This window comes from Lissotriton helveticus, chromosome 10 (assembly GCF_964261635.1).
Source record: "Lissotriton helveticus chromosome 10, aLisHel1.1, whole genome shotgun sequence".
NCBI classification, from domain to species: domain Eukaryota; kingdom Metazoa; phylum Chordata; class Amphibia; order Caudata; family Salamandridae; genus Lissotriton; species Lissotriton helveticus.
The window spans coordinates 1,175,121,154-1,175,137,419 of record NC_136071.1 but is presented as its reverse complement, the minus strand read 5'-3'; the positions used below and the strand labels follow the sequence as shown (position 1 = coordinate 1,175,137,419).

Below are 16,266 nucleotides of genomic sequence, written 5' to 3'. Positions count from 1 at the left end.
CCTAATGTCGCCCCTTTCAGTGACCTATGAATGCCCAGAGGCTGAGCCTGGACCCCTGGCCACACTCATAGCTCATCGGCCAATCGAGAAGAGACGTCGATGGTCAAACGAGAATTTTGCTTCCAACTAAATGAAGAATCAAGACAAAGGCGAGGACCAGGAACAAGATGTGCCTCACTCCCTGGATTCTGCACCCCCTCCCCCCGCTTCCCATGGGCACGATGCTGCTGACGATGCTGAAAAAGATTCAAATCACAAATCACAGCTGTTGAGAGCTGTACTTGTGACATCAGCCCGCCAGGCAAGGGAGCTGGAGGCCTCCAGCTGGAAGAGGAGAGCAGGAACCATGCTAGAAAGATAAGTGTCCACGTGCCTTTGTCAGAGGCAGGAACGGATCTCCCAGCAGCCAGTCTGTCTTGACTTAAAAAGCCAAACGCGATCCTCCTCAAAAGGTCCGCTTTTGTTCTTGAAAACAATCAAAATAACGAGTATTGCTCCATAGAAAGAAAACTTTAAAACACAGCGAGAAGCAAAACACTATTTGTCTTCCTGAATCTTATTCCGCCTCCATGTAGAAAGAAGGAGCCCCTTTGCAATCAATCTGATCTGTGCAAAAATAACAGTTGGTGGGCAGAATGCAGAACAATGTCATACATTCACCCCAGTACAGAGATCTGGGCCTAAATCCATAGTTTGTTTGCACTCCACACCACCCCAGTTCAGACATGGCCATATGCAAATCAGCCTTGACCCTGTGCCTCATGGGAACAGTCCAGCCCGAACTGCCAAGCCATGTCTTTCCTGGACCGGTTTCTGGCTATCAGCCGTCTTCAGCCTGGATAGCTTGACTCCAGTGGTGTGGAGAGCATGGGACTCACGTCTGAGCATACCCGTCCCACTCGGGGTGACAAATGCAAAAACATGGTATGGGCACACTGGCAGGTCGTCTTCAATCAAACTGAAGCAGGCTTCAACAAAAGCACTAGTTTGTCTTGTTGCATCGCCTCAGAAAGGCTGCATCTAAATATCACCTTTTACCCTCTTATTCATACTCGACATCCAATCATTTTAAGCCAACCTCAGCAAACCCGACCTGCTCTCGACAATGCACCGAACTGACATAAGAGAAAGGAAAGAAAATATATATATCACAGAGGAAGGTCAAGAACCTTAAAACATGAAGCAACACCACCTGAAGCAGTATGTGCCATCCACCCACCCAGCACGAAGCCCCTACAAAAGCACACACTTCACTGTGCAGTCATCAGACACCATCTCGGAGATGACGTATACACGAGGGGACCCTCTAAGCCATAAGTGCTCGTGCAGAGGTGCCTCCGGGCACCGAATAGAAACCTCCAGAGCACCCCTCTTTCACCACTGAACACTGCCACACAGGCAGATACCCAGGCTCTGCTCAGCCAGACTCAGTCTGCTGCAATCTCCTGCAAGCACATCTGGACAGGAGACCTACACATACCGTAGGGACGATACCCTACATCGGGGAGTCCAAACGATCAACTAAAGGAAGCCGTTGGACCTGGTACACAAGCACAAAAAGACAGGTGAGTCGCGTGGGGCTGAACACAGGGCCAGTCTAATGCTGCAACGGAATGTGGTAAATGGTGGTAGATCTAGGACATGCATCATTCAAGGTCTATGATACTAGAAAAAAAAGTTATTTACCTGTGGTAATGATCTTTCTGATGGATACTCTATGGGCCCGATTCACAGAACTAACAAGACAAAATCCTAAACTTACTACCATTTTGGTATTCACAGAAGGCCCTTACTCATTTTGGTATTCACAGAAGTTAGGAGTCCTAAATGCCTTCTGTGAATACCGAAAGTCTTAAAGTTAGGATTTTTATCAGTTTAGGAGTCCTAAAGTTGGAGTCCTAACTTTACTACTCCTAAACTGAGAAAAATCCTAACTTTAAGACTTTCGGTATTCACAGAAGGCATTTTGGAGTCCTAAAGTTAGGACTCCTAACTTCTGTGAATACCAAAATGGTAGTAAGTTTAGGATTTTGTCTTAAGTTAGTTCTGTGAATTGGGCCCTTTCTACCTACAGTTTGCTCCAGCCCCTATAGAGTTTAAATCCCTGCTTTTTACGTGGAGGGACATGTTGCTGCACTTTTTAAACATTTTGTATGAGGAAAAAAATCTCAGCGAGAGCATAGCTCCAGATCCGCATCAAAGGCGCAGAAAAAAGGGAAGTGATGATACACCGGGGCGGGCACTATATGGCATCAATGACCTCATCAAACGATACTTCTGGCTTCAATACAAAGCCTGCACCTCCTGTTGGCGACTTGAGAGCTTCGAAGTTTCCGGATCCAGTCTGACGCCTGGGATTGATTGTTCTACAGGTGAGGAATCCAGAAGCATGATGTATCCATCAGAAACAAATATACAAACTCAGTCGATACAGGCCGGAGGTGGCTGGGCGTGAGGTACTGTATAGAAAGATTTGTGAAGGAAGCCCCACGAGTACCGTAACATCCCCTCTGTAGGGAAGGCCCGTCCAGGCTGCTAACTCTTGCCTGACGCGGGCTGCGAACAGCGCTTGCAGTTAGGCAAGAGTTAGTGATGCAACAGGGCACAAGACAGGCCTTGCGCCTCAGACAGCTGGCCATGCTTTAATTATTGCGAAGTCCTATTAATCTCTCGGTGCATCTGTTACACCTGCAAGCTGAATGTTCCTGATCCAGAGCTTTTTATCGCCAGCAATAACACGATAATTCATATTTTACCGGCCTGGTGATAACATTCCCTCCTTCTCAGCGAAAAGAGATGCTCACAAATAGACTCTCTGAGTTTTAAAGCAATAATAAACCTCTGTCAGATGAAGTAAACAAAAAAGTGATGGGTGGAATGCCTGAATTAATCTCAGCCACTAGTAATTACTCGGGTCGCATCCCAGTCCTTCTCCCCCCCCAAACCTCCCCAGGCCTCCTCACAATAGACCCGGCCATATGCAAATCAGTCTTGGTCCTGCTCCAATAGGAACATGTAGGAGTGGGTGCCTGGTCGCACGGTCGGCCACCCATTGCGTGGTAGAATCAAGTCAGGATTTCACACTATCCACACTGGGTGTACGTGTCGCAAATCTGCATACAATGACCAAGACCATGGAGATTATTTGCATATTTGTTGTTTATTCCTACAACACAAGTGGATTTTACTAGCCATCCCTGTAGAATGGTTGCCATGACCCGGAGGCAGACACCAATGAGCACTGGAGTCATCCAGCCTCCTCTCCACGTCTAAGAGATTCCGAGATGCCAACATTCTCCCCTCTAGAGTCAGTCATCCCCAAGAGTCCCTGTATGTTGGATGGTGAGCTTTTCTCCCCGTTGCCTCGAAGCCTGTAACTAGGCACTCGGCTCAACACTCCAAGACTGTAGTATTCATAGGGCCGCAGTACAGATGTGGTGCACTGCCCCCGTTCGCACCATGTTATGTTATAGGTAGTTTTATAGCGTGCTCAAATACTCAATACACCATTGAAAAGGGGGCTTACAGGGGGATATTTGGGAGGGTCTAGAGGGCTGCTTTCAGGGGGCGCATTAACAGTACGGCTCCTAAGAGCACAGACCACGGCGGATAGATCTCACTAAGTTAAGCAAATCCTCCTTGACTTCTCTGTTGCCTTCAAATTGAAGAACTTCCAGCAGCAGCAGGAGTCTTCAGCCCTACGTGGGCCTGCTCCGGCTCATTCCTCAATGACCAACAAACAACAAAAACTGGAAGCCTTTCTCTCAGAATCCAGGGCGGTCCTCTGGGGCATGCCGCGAGCATCAGGTCTGTCCCGATATGTTCAATGTGTGCAGCTTCTCCTGGATGAGGGCCTGGTCGTGCACCACTGACCATCCGTGAGGATCATCCCATTGGACCTCAATGAATGTCTCCTGCCTCATCGGGGGGGATGAAAGGGATGCAAGGAAGGGACTGAAGGTTGAGAGGTCTAAGACGAAGTCATCATCGACCCTTCCACGCTCCACTAAAAATACCTCCCCAACCTTCTTCAATGCACCCGTCTACTACCCTACCCGCAGTCATCAACCACAGGGTCTACCTAAGTCATCAACCACAGGGTCTACCTAAGTCATCAACCACAGGGTCTACCTAAGTCATCAACCACAGGGTCTACCTAGACACTTATCTCAGCACCCATCGGCCACCAAGGAGGATTCTACTTACCCTGATGATAGGTTGGGAGTCAGTATTGTGGACACTATATTGTTAGAGGTTTGACATACAACACCCTATATTACCAGTCCAACAGGAACTGCCCTGGGCCCCGGGCCCAGCTAGGATTGAATTCAAGATCTACGTCTGCTTGTACGACACGCTCGATCAACCCTATGATCCGATTCCTCCCTAAACCCAGGTATCTGCCCCCGACTCATCAAATGACAATGCCACACTGACATGGCAGCACATTTAAAGCTATTCCTTACAGTGTTTGGTATCAAGACATTCATTCAAACATTGAGTCACTTAGATTTGCTTGAAATTGCCCTTTAGCGCTACCCCAGAGACAGGATATAAGATCCATTATTTTACTCTCTGTTTATACCCCTCCTCTGGGTTGTTATCTCGTGGACACATGACTGTGGTTTAAATCTCACACCATTAGCACCAGACCTTGGTTTTAGTCACACTTCATGTTCCGGTTTAATGTCAGGTGTTCTGTAATCTCAAAAGACTTCTTCAAATTTGTTTTCATAGCGTCAACCTTTAGAAAACTTTAGGTTGTGAAATAAGGCCTATGTCTGCAGTCATTCAATTCAGAAAAGATCTAATAAAATGGCTTATAAAAAAGAATCTCAAAATAAGCCTCCCGGAGATATTACTGCCAACACAGTCCCATACGTAAAGTTCGACGCGGCATCCGTGCAATAGTGCGAAACCCACAAGTATGTAAATGCACTTTAAGAACGCTTTGAACTCGAGCCAACAAGATCATTTTTAAGTCTGTTAAGCCACACCGGTCCCTTACTGACCCCTCGGCCTCTCGTCGTCCTCCTGTGGCCTGCCCCTGACTCTCTCTAGTGATGCTCTGTTTACCATCACCTTCTGCAGTCACAGAAAAGTCTTCCTTACAATATGGACCACAGTAATTACGTCTACCTAATATGGTCCTTTTTAGAACCCTCTCAAGAGGGGTAAATTAATCCACTATCTTAAAAAATTGATGAAACAGTCGTCCACTAAACCACAGCTCAGGGTGGAGGATGGAGCACTTTCTAAGTCACTGGAAGGACTGAGGATCTACTTGGAGAACAAGCAGAATCTTTCTCAGGTCAACACAGGACAATTTAGAAGGAGACCGTGAAATTCGCACTGGAGTTGACACCAAGAGCCGCGTCAGCCAAGGAAACGATGAGATCCATCGCATTCGTGATACGCCACCTCATGGGAGTCGCAATTCCCAAAAAACAGAGACACTCCTAACTCTAAGGCGCTGAAAAAAGGGAAGTGATGTCAGCACGCAGACGTGGGCTTCTGATGGCTCCAAGGAAGCATCACTGCACCTATTTTAAGCCACCTCTAATCACCACACTACACAACACAACCCACACACCTACACTACACCTGACGGTATTTAAAAGGTCTCCGGCAAAGAGACCCCGGCTTGACGAGGAGCAGCCCCGATGATGAAGCAGGACATCCTTCGGAGTGTGTGAGGGGACTTGCTCCTATTGCAGCCCTTTCCTTAACTGTACCATTTTTTGGGTGACCATCCTTTTTCTGCCGCAGCGCCCTCACCTCACCACAGGACATATTTTCACTTTTTCAGAACTAAGTCCGTTGTATCCCAGTAAGTTCTAATGGTGTGGAGTTCCTCTGCATAATTGGTGATGGTTGGATGGACATCACCCCCAGGCGCGCAACACCCATTGGGCTCACGGGGCTTCACACCCCCCTCCTGCCTGTCAGCCCAGGCTGACACGTCTTCGTGGGCTGGCGTGCATCTAATTGCAGCTGCACCCGAGTACTTCACAGGTCTTTAAAAGACCATTAATTGTAAATGGAGCTTTTCTTGTGTGTTCGCCCCTTCTTACAGCCACTCTGTCTGTGGTTAGAAGAATTAGCCCCCCGAAATATTTTTCGCCCCCCCCCCCCCCGAAATTTGGCTCTAGTTGCCCGCCTGATCACCCCTATCCCTATGAGCATCCTGATATTGTGGAAGTTACTATTAGCAACTCAGCGCAAATTAATACCCAATCATCCTTTTCTGTTATTTTGATATTTTCACTCTTGCCTGGAAGAGAAGAGCAGATAAAACCTCACAGTTGCTCAAGAGCCTTAAAGTATTCAATAGATTGACTCAGAGCAGCCGAGCAGGGGCGGCCTTAGGTATGTGCAAGCTGTGCACCTGCACAGGGCCACCAAACCCCAGGGGCCACCATGCCAATATATATCCTTAATATAATAATGCTCTGAGGATAGATACATATTAGCGTGGGGGGCCCTGGCAGGGATTTTGCGGCCTCCGGCTCTGTTCCACTTCCAAACACCCTTACACCCCCCCCCCCCTCTTCACAGGCCTCCACGCTCCGCCCCGCCCGGACCCCCTCTTCCGGGGCCCCCTACCTACGCTCCCTGCCCAGGGCCGCCATGAGCCTAGAGCCGCCCCTGAGCCGAGGGTCTGCGGTGCAGGATGGGTAATGCAAGCAATCCCGGCGCCTCCACTTTCAAGCCTGACTCCGCAGCGCCTGCGCAGCGCAGAACATGTTAGTTTTAGATAAAGGGTTCTGTCACAGTGCAAGAAATTAATTATCTTCTGCTGGTGCCCCATATTTCATAAGTTCTCTTTTCTGCAAGAGTGGCGCGAGAGAGGGGGCGCCACGTGCGCACCGGAAGCCTGGCACACGGCTCATTAGACGCCCAGGGAGCCGGACGGAATGGCACAGATCTCTCGGTCGTTTAATCTGCCACCGACGGCTCGCCTACTGGGTAACAGGTCAACAATGCACAGCGGCACCGAGGCAGCCCCCCCCCCCCCGCCGGGCGCGAACACCCTGCAGGAAGGGGGGGCCGGGGCTAACCACAGACGGGCACAGCGGGCACAGCAAACAGGCCTGGCAGGCAAGGCCGGCGGGGACACACCAGAAGGAACAGAGGCAGGTCAGCTCAATCAATGTTCACTATAGGGTGGCCAATTGGCATGGGTGCAAATTCAGGATGGGGAGTGTAAAAAAATCAGGACAAGGGGTCAAAATTCAGGACAAAAATTCAGGACAGGAGGACAAAATTCAGGACAAACATTCGGGGCAACAGGTATGCTTTGCAGACACATCAGTGGATGTCATGCAATAGTATATAAATAAATAGGCAAGGAACATAAATACAAGTCACCTCTCCTGCCCCGTCACCGCTCCTGCCCCGTCACCGCTCCTGCCCAGTCACCACTCCTGCCCAGTCACCGCTCCTGCCCCGTCACCGCTCCTGCCCAGTCACCACTCCTGCCCAGTCACCGCTCCTGCCCCGTCACCGCTCCTGCCCAGTCACCACTCCTGCCCAGTCACCACTCCTGCCCAGTCACCACTCCTGCCTTGTTCACTCTGTGTACAACATTGACAAATGACACAAGGGGGCAAGTTCCCCACAGTACTCTGCTTGGGGAAAGCTCCTTTGTAATCACTAACTCTGATCTCACTGGCACATGCTAAAGGCAGAGGGCGGGCACATTGTCATTCGAAAGGGGGTAATCAGCCTCAGTCAGAATGACAATGGGCCGGCACACAGTCTGTGAGAGCTGGGGGAAGGGGGTGGGGGGTGTGCAAGGTCTGCCCACAGTCTGTGTGAGCTCAGGGAGGGGCGGCTGCAGCCTCTGGAGTTCAACAGAGAAGCGCGAGCTGCCCCTGAGAACTTTTAATCTCTTGGGGCTTTTCACAGGGAACACTGTAATTACAGACAAAAGGCGTCCGTAAAAGGAATGATTACGGACAACGGACATCACATCAAAATGACGGACGGTCCTTGGTACCCCTAGTTCAGTATAGCGCATGATTGCACTGGAAAGACTTCATAGCGCTGTCTTGTTCGGATGATTGCAGACACATGACCAGGCCTGAGAGGCCAGACTGAATATAGGCACTTCAGAATCATCATCCTCGTATAATAGTGTAGCGCATGCCTGTACTGGGGCAGTTTCGAGGCACTGTAACATTGTTCGAATGATTGAGAGCAGGCACAGGCGAGCACTGCAGGCGGACACACAGACACATCACCTGACAAGGCCCAAGAGGCAGAAGAAAGAGAGGCAGTTCAGCATCATCTTATTATTAACAGCATATACAGGGCTTTAAGTGGGCCGGGTCTCACCTGTGCTCAGCACCAGCAGTTTTCTTAAGGGGGCCTCAAAACGGGTCTCTATCAGGCTCTGTGTTGTGCCCTGGCACAGGCGGACCACAGTGACAGTAGGCACATAGATGTGTGCGCTGCTCACACTGCTCACTTCTCACTAGTGGAGAAGTCATGTCATGACGTCATGCCCGTGTGCCTTGTAGGGGAAGGGAAATCCTTTAACCCCTTGCATGCTCGTGACAGAACCATTCCGTCATGAGCCACGGTGGTGCTGTGCTGGTGACGGAATGGTTCCGTCACAGCCCGGCTGCCGCGCCTGCTCGGCGTTGATTTTGCGCCTGCGCTGCGCGTTTATTGAGCGGGCAGGGCCGTGACAAAACCATTCCGTCACAAGCACAGCGCCACCATGGCTCGTGACGGAGTGGTTCCATCACGAGCATGGCGGCGCCGCGCGCGCCCCCCCTCCCCCACCCCCCCTAGCGTCGCAACGGAATTACCGCCACAGCCAAGGGGTTAAAGAGTCATTTTCTCTCTGGATTTCTCTTCTCTTTTTGAAACTCAGGAGCAGCAACATTGTCATGGTGTCACCAGAGCATCAAGTGGAAGCTTTTTCAATATTATGTACACGCCATTGTTGCTGCTTATTTATCTTATGCAACTAATAACCACTGACAAAGCCAATAGTCCTGACTTCTTGTAGGCATGATGTTACTTGTTGTATCATATAACTAGATGCTATGACAGAAACAGCAAATTACAAGTCGGGCGGCACACTATGCTAAGCACAGATATTTAGCTTCTACGTTTTTAAGCCTCGCCCTTAATTACATTGGTAACGCCCCTTTGAGAGACCCCCAGTTTTTTCATCCCACTTAAAGCCCTGGGTATAGCCAGTGCTTTAAATGGAAAATGATAAGTGCCGGTACTCACTATTTAGAAAGTTAGGGGCGTGTCTAGGGGAGTGGCTATGAGCCAGGAATGTAACAATAGAAATATAAGTAAGCTTGAATGCAAATGTAACGATAGTCATGTAAAGCACTTGAACACTCATGGGTAAAATTTGCGCAATATTAAACTGCCTCTTTATATAGGAGACATGGCAAGCATCAGCTTCTGTCATAGGTGCAGGGCCTAACTTTTGGCAGTTTGATATTGTGCGAATTTGGGCCATGGGCATATAAGCACTCTTCATGACAGTAGGAACATTTGCATTAAAGCCTACTTTTTTTTAAGCACCACTGGTTAAGTGAGTTGCCCAGAATCACAGGGTGCGAAGCAGACGTCGGGATTCGAAGCTGGTTCCCCAGATCCGACGTCTCTGGCCACATCCTCAATTCAATTCTTCATCTTTATTTGGCCAAAAATATATTAGACCATGAAAGCACATTTGGCAATGACAAACACATATAGTAATAAAACAGTACATTTTTAATCCAATTTCATTAATATTTCGTTATCACTAAAATGTACACATATAATATTTAAAGGAATGCAAAAAAATAAAAAATCATGTATCATACATAGAACCGGTTCATTCTGGCCACATCCTCATTCTTGTTGCGATGCCAATTAGAACCTATCACTGCAGGAGCAGCCTAGCACAGGAATACACTTCCCATTGCCTGCCAGAGCACAAATAAACACGCTCCATCTGAAAGGGTCATTGTCGGTAGTTTTTGCGTTTCATGTACCCATACTTCAGAGCCTGAGCCCTGCTGCTTCTGGGAGTACCGGTACTCTCCTTGCCCAAAAACAAGTTCCGGTACTCAAGGGGAGAAAACTGAGAAGTGCCGGTGTGGACGTCACACAAGGGTTGCTGGACCCCGAAGGAGCGGGGTTTTAGTGTATGGCTGGAAGGGGTGTTCTGGGGTGTGCCCACCGTGACAAGAGTGTGGGGTGACCAGAATTTTAAAGCCAAAAACCGGGACATTTCCCAAAAATAGAAGGACTACAATTTTACTTTAATCGAGCGCACAGAATGACAGTGCTCCTGTCCAGAGAATTACAGAAGAGGCACCAAGAACATACACAAAATGCCATTTTTAAATCCAGTAGCATGCCTGTTAATTAAACTACTTCCTTATAACAGCTGCTTACTATCCCTGCTTTGCAAAACATAAAAAGACACCTCCCTCCGTTTTCAGTAGACCCTCTCTAAAAACCGGGACATGAGCTGAATGTGGAGAAGTGTGGCTCAAATGGTTAGAGCGGCAGACCCTGATGCAGAGGTCTGGTCCGGGACCAGAGTTCAATACCCGCCTCGGCGGGTCTTGGGCTCAATTTCCTCGGACCTGATAATTCTCGCCTCGGTGCCTATTCTAATCATGGGTCCCACTCTGCAACTCTGGGCAATAGCTTGCTTAATCTCCACAACGGCCCCAACAGCGCTGGGATGCCTGGTTTCACCTTGGGGGTGCCCAGGAGTGGACATTTCACAGGGAAAAGCCAGGAAGGGTTCCTAAGCGGTATACGGACAGCGCCGGGACACCTGGTGGGAAACCAGGGAAGCTCTTATGGAATTAAAAAATACACCATACACGCTGGCCTTCCCGGACTCGCTAGCAGAAACCTCAGGTTAAATAAGATACTAGTGGACACAACAGACCCACAGAGGAGTGGTGTGCTGGGTGATCGGGCCATTGACTTGAGGTCAGAGGTACCCGTTGGCCTAAAGACTGTTCTTCTGAACACCTGGTCTCTCCAAAAACACAATTTAGAGATCTTTACACTACTCCAGGAATAGGAGTCAGACCTCCTCGCACTAACTGAGACCTGGTTAGAGGAAACCTCCGGCCCCGATATAGTGGCCTCCCTCCCCCCAGGCTACAACATCTTAATATACAATCAGCAGGGGAATAAAAGAGGGGGCGGAGTTGCAGTTTGCAGCCGTGGGTCACTTATCACCGAGAAAATGGTCGAGGAGAGCCTGGATGGGGCAGAGGTGCTGGGGATCAAGATTGGGCTCAAACCCTCTTTTTAATGATCTGTTTCATGAAGTGATTAGTGATCTGGGCTCAAGATGCCAACAGATCCAAGTACTAGGGGACTTTAATTATCATTGGGATCTACTACCCAGGGATTGTGTATCCAGTAGGTTCGGAGAGGCCATGACTATGTTGGGGATGCAGCAACTTGTGGAATACCCCACCCGTGTGAAGGGTCACACTCTAGACCTTATCTGGACCACGTCCTCAACTAAGATACATATAGATTGCAGACCATGCAGCTGGTCAGATCACTATCTGATCAGCCCCCCAACACCCTGTGCTTAGCCAACCCACACACCTACGGCCAATTTGGGGGGCAGCATGAAACTGGTACAAGATTGAGGACTCCAAGCTGAGGGAAGCATTAAACAAGACAATACACGCTGGATCTCAACCCGGGAATCCGAACCTGGCATATGATAACCTCACCTCCGGGTTAAGGGCAGCCGTCGACATGGTGGCTCCCTTGCAAAGGGAAAAGGTAACTAACAGTATGAAGGGTGCCCCCTGGTACGCACAAGAATTAAGAGGGGAAAAACAGGTTCTCCGTCAATACTAGAGGCAATGGCGGAAACTATACAACCTAGAATGTCAGGAGAAGTATAAAGCAACATTAGCCCTCTACATAAAATCTATCATGAGATCCAAATCTGTATACTATGAAGGTAGGATTAGGGAGGCTACAAACATACAGAGAGAGACCTTCAACGTACTCAAAGAGCTGAGTCGTAGAAAAGAACAAAGGACAGTCGCTAATCAGGCCGGCTGTGAAAAGGTACAGGACTTCTTCCTATCCAAGGTTAAAAACATCATTACTGAAATAGGCAACACCTGTATCACCCCCTGCCCCCTATCAGTGGTGGACTCACCAGAGTTCCTAGATGCTTCTCTCTCAACCTTCCCGGCGCTTGACTCAAATGGTCTAAGCCATATCATGGCCAAGGTAAAATCCAGGTCACCAGAAGATCCCTGCCCACCTCAGGTGTTCAAGAGGGGTGTTCCGGCAGTGGAATCAGAAGTACTGTCCCATATAAATCTCTCCCTGACTACAGGGATGGTACCCCAAAAATTCAAATAAGCCATGGTGATCCCACTGCCGAAAAAAGCTGGAGCACACATGAACAACCTGAAGAACTTCCAACCAATCTCCCAGCTGCCTTTCCTGGTCAATATTCTTGAGCAATATGTGCTCAGGGCCCTGTCGACCTTCCTGAAAGAACATCAGCTGCTACACACACGACAAGCAGGATTTAGGGCCCACCACAGCACCGAATTAGTGATGCTCTCGGTGCTGGATGAATTGAGGCTAGCAGCTGACAAGAGGATTCCCTCAGCACTGATCCTATTGGATCGGTGAGCCATGCGCAGCTGCTGGCCCGTGTCAGACGGCTGGGAGTTTCCGGGACGGTACTTCAGTGGATTACCTCCTTTCTGGAAAACCGGACTCAAAAGTCCAATTAGGAGAATGTAGGTCCCAGCAGGGTGTTATGCGCTAGGGGGTCCCACAGGGCTCCGCGCTTTCCCCCTTGCTATTCAATATTTACCTCCAGCCGCTGGTTGAAGCACTGGCAAAACTAGACTGCCTGGTGTTCAACTATGCTGATGACACCCAATTAATTGTACGAGTCGATAACTGTCCCCAAACACAGGTCAATGTCCAGAATATCCTCCGGCTCACCATGAACTGGATGACCTCCAATTCACTGAAGGTGAACCCGGATAAGACAGAGGTACTGGCTCTAATCACGGAGGCCTCACCCTGGTGAAGTCTTTTTTTGCCCCAATAGTTAAGCACGACCCCAACACCAGTGCCAGCGGTAAAGAGCCTGGGTATCATACTGGACACCAAACTAACCTTAAGCAACCAGGTGTCAGCTGTAGTGGGGAGCAGCACAGGCCTGATGCGGCAACTCCGCAAGCTCGGGCCCTGCTGTCCTTCTCCACCATACCACCGTTGTGACGGCCCTAATACTGTCATGACTGGACTACGGCAATGCAGTGTACATAGGGTTCCCCGACAAACTTCTGGGAAAACTTCAGGTGGTTTTAAATGATGCGGCTAGTCTGATTTAAACTACCAAGAAGTGCTCATGCTACCCCCTGCTAAAAAAAACTACAATGGCTACCCATCACGCAGCGGGTCAGGTTCAAGGGACTGTGCATCGTGCATAAAGCAAAGCATGGAGCCCTATGTGCCTGGACGCTACCTCCGGTCATCTGAGGCTAGCATGTTGGCCTGCCAGCGCTTTAACAGATCTAAATGGGGGGGAGGGGGGCGGGAATTCTCAGTTGTGATTCCCCAACTCTGGAACAAACTTCCGGACAATTTACTCAGGGAAACCACACTACTCACGTTTAGGAAGAAACTCAAAACCATCCTGTTTACTAAGGCATTCGGCTAAATCCACCTATCATGTGCTGGCTACCAAGGGACCCTAGATCAGGGTCCTCGCTTCTAGCACCTAGAGACCTTTGATGATTGGCGCTCTATAAATATAATCTAACATTAACTGTTCAGGCAAACCCACGAGGCCTGGTCACCCAACAAGAGTGGTCGTGCTGGAGCACCACTGTTGTGCTTCGATAGTGCCATAGCGCACTTGGAGCTGTGGCCGAGTATACATCAGAGTACACACATGAGCTGTGGCCGAGTGCACATCAGAGTACACACATGAGCTGTGGCCGAGTGCACATCAGAGTACACACATGCCCTCATGAGCTGTGGCCGAGTGCACATCAGAGTACACACGTGCCCTCTTGAGCTGTGGCCAAGTGCACATCAGAGTACACACGTGCCCTCTTGAGCTGTGGCCAAGTGCACATCAGAAAACACATGTGCCCTCTTGAGCTCTCTGAAGTATGAAGGTCTCAGTGCAGATGGACAGCTGGGCAGGAAAGAAGGGACAGCTCTGGGCATAGGAGTCTTGTTCGTCCACTAGGATGAGACCTCGGCACTGGCAGGGTCCACTCGCGCCCTTTAACTCACCCCAGGGCTGTCTCAAAGAGAAAAGACGAGGAGGAAAGTGGTGTCGTTGAGACAAAGCTGGGGTCCAGGGCGAGTCCCTCTCCCAAGAAAGAAATGAAAAATAGATTGGCGAATGGTTCATTTTAAAGCAAATGAAAGTAGCGATAAAGCAAGGCTTATAAAGCAGTGGGAACGTACAGTCACAGATATATTAAATACATTAAAAACTGCCCAATATCTTCCTGAATTAAGATGTTCAACAGTTACTGTAAAGTGTCAATTGTACAGCAGGATAACCTTAGCTCTTTAAAATATATGCTTGCCCAGTGTCTGGCATTGCATGCAGTATTAACTTTTGAAAAATATGCTCTAACCAGACTTCGAGAAGCATCCACAGCTGCTGACTGCACCCAGAAATGTGTGCAGACAGGTCTTTAAGTGGGATGAAAAAAGTGGCGACTCTCTATCAAGAAACATGCCCAATACTTTTTTGAGATTCCCATAGGGTGCCACCCGACCGATATTTAGGTTTCTCTCTGAGAAGTAATTGTATCCAGATAAAAGACACAACAACTGACAAACACCTACAGTATGATTGGCTTTGCCCATAGATGTTAGCTGTTTAAGATAAACGAGTAACAACTATTTTTTAAAAATAATTAAAAATGTTTCAATTCTGAAACTGTGAGTCTCTGAATTAAATAGCATTGAGGCCTGTGGAAGGAGTTTTGGCTTCAGTTATGTGTGCTGTATGTTAGATAGATCTTGTCCATCTGCACATCTTCAACCACCTCTTTTCTCTTCAGCATCCTCTTTTCACTCTTCCGCGAAAGCACTTCCTCGCATCCGTCACTTCACTGCCCCCAAACATGCACTGCACTCCCTCAAATGTAAGCACTTTAATATCTCTTCTTTTGCCTTGCAAATATTTTGACATCAGTGCACCCGCTTAAAACACATATCCACAGAATTTCAGTTGCAAATGGAACACAAACATAGTTCTGTGTGCTCTGCAGAGAGGCCAACCCACTGGCACATACTTTTTTTAGCTTCAGTCTTAGCGCCTGCGCGCTCAATCAAAACCCCTTATAAACACCTGGCATGGCGCAAGCCTCAAAATATGCACAGAAAAAATACAGATAAGCAACAACATTATAAAATAGCTAACTCTTAGGGAATGCAAGATTAACGCCTTAACTGCAGCGGTTTTTCCGCCACTGTGGAGGCATTCTAAAGGGTGGGCGGGGCTGCGTGGGCCATTGGGGAGGGAGTGTTCTGCACGGAAGGGGTTAAGTGAAGCATGTGAAATAATGGCATCACATTTGTCCCAGAGTGTGAGATAGGGGTTGTGGTAGGGTGTTGCTGCAGTGCTCGGTTGTCTTGAGTGTTCTGCTTCTGCTGGTGGCACCATTGATGGTGCTGGTCTACTGCACTCCACAAACATCACAGTTACGGGTTAATGCTGATCTAAAGAGAAGTCATGTGGATAAATTACCCATCACCCGTCTATCGGACATGTAAATGTAAATGTTTTTGAGCTTGTAAAGTGCACTGCTACCCGTCCATAGGTCTCCTGGCGCTGTATAACTCTGGGGAACCCGTCCTGGCTTTCCCTGTGGGATGGTCCCTTGCTAGGAGTCCCCAAGGTGGAGCCAGGCATCCCCGGAATTGGTGGGGCCGTTGTGGAGATTAGGCAAGCTAATGCCCAGAGTTGCCGAGTGGAACCCCTGATTAGAGTAAGCACCGAAGGGAGAATTATCGAGTCCGCTGACCAAGGTCCATGACCCTGCCGCGTCAGGAATTGAACCCTGGTCCTGGGCAGACTTCTGCTCTCGGGCCTGCCGCCTCTACCCAGTGAGCCACAATACTCCACATGGTGACAACTGCTGTGATCCCACACTCCTCACTTGTACAAGTTGTGTTATTCTGGGGAAAAACACCATATTTCCAAGGTAAAAGGCCCTGGCCTGTTTTTAGCACAAAATTAAATGA

At 48.9% G+C, this 16,266-nt stretch overlaps 1 protein-coding gene across 1 annotated transcript in view; it reads right to left on the bottom strand.

Moving 5' to 3' along the window:
• Nucleotides 1-16,266, bottom strand: part of TBC1D5 (TBC1 domain family member 5) — a 1,704,599-nt gene that overhangs the window by 477,968 nt on the left and 1,210,365 nt on the right. The gene's annotated exons all lie outside the window — the stretch shown is intronic.